Here is a 936-nt window from a genome sequence, read left to right on the forward strand (position 1 = left end):
TCTTATATTTTAGCTGAGAATTAAAACTCAGGCTGTGTGGCCATAAAATTGTGATTCAGGATCGAAACCGGCCTTCACGTCGTTATAACAAAAAGTTTCTCATAAAAAAAGAGTTCATGTATTACAGAAATGTGGTGAAATTAGAATTCAGGCCAACTGAAAAGTAAGTAAGAATATGTACCTAGTTCCCATTACAAATAAATGATATTGTCTATTGGAGATTAAAGACTGACAAACAGCAATTGTTGAGTCAAATATAGAGCAGTTCCTTAACAAAAAGTAAGTTAAATTTAAATGTAATCATCACAAAATGGAAAGGTATTTAAAACCGGGGAGAATTTTCTGCTAAAAGAGACAGAACAAATTTCCTCAATCAAAACGGAATGGAACGAGTTTGTGACAACCGAAAAGAAATTTCGCGCCTCAAAAGACAGCAACAGTTAGGAAACAAACAATAAATATTACTTCATTAGTAGTAATTCTCACCTGCAGTTGTGCAGGTATTAGCTGTAAAAGCACCCGCGTGAATTGACCGAAACCAGCACGATTCATTTTGCACAGCTAAACACCAAGGCGGGGCCACCATGGAGTGTGCCTGTCTTTGCGCGCAAAATCATGAAGGGGCATGGTACGAGTGGGACACAGTAAATGGCACAGGATCTGCCGATCATTTCGGGAAAACCGAGAAACGAGGAATACCTTTGAAGATATTCCTTTTTTTCCCGAAAAATGTTCAATGGAAAAGTCTGTTCCATTTTATTTACCACCAGATCAATCGGATTTTCCGTTCAAAAGGAAAGCGCTCCTTATTCTACCTGAATTTTCGTCGACCAAGGCAACTTCATATGGGCGGCCGTCACCGCCAAAAATACGAAGTATGTTAAAGGAATATAGCAATGTCAATTAGTTCATTGGCGCAGTGCAGAAGAGACTAAA

The sequence above is a fragment of the Montipora foliosa genome, chromosome 6 (genome assembly GCF_036669935.1).
Source record: "Montipora foliosa isolate CH-2021 chromosome 6, ASM3666993v2, whole genome shotgun sequence".
Classification (NCBI taxonomy): Eukaryota; Metazoa; Cnidaria; class Anthozoa; order Scleractinia; family Acroporidae; genus Montipora; species Montipora foliosa.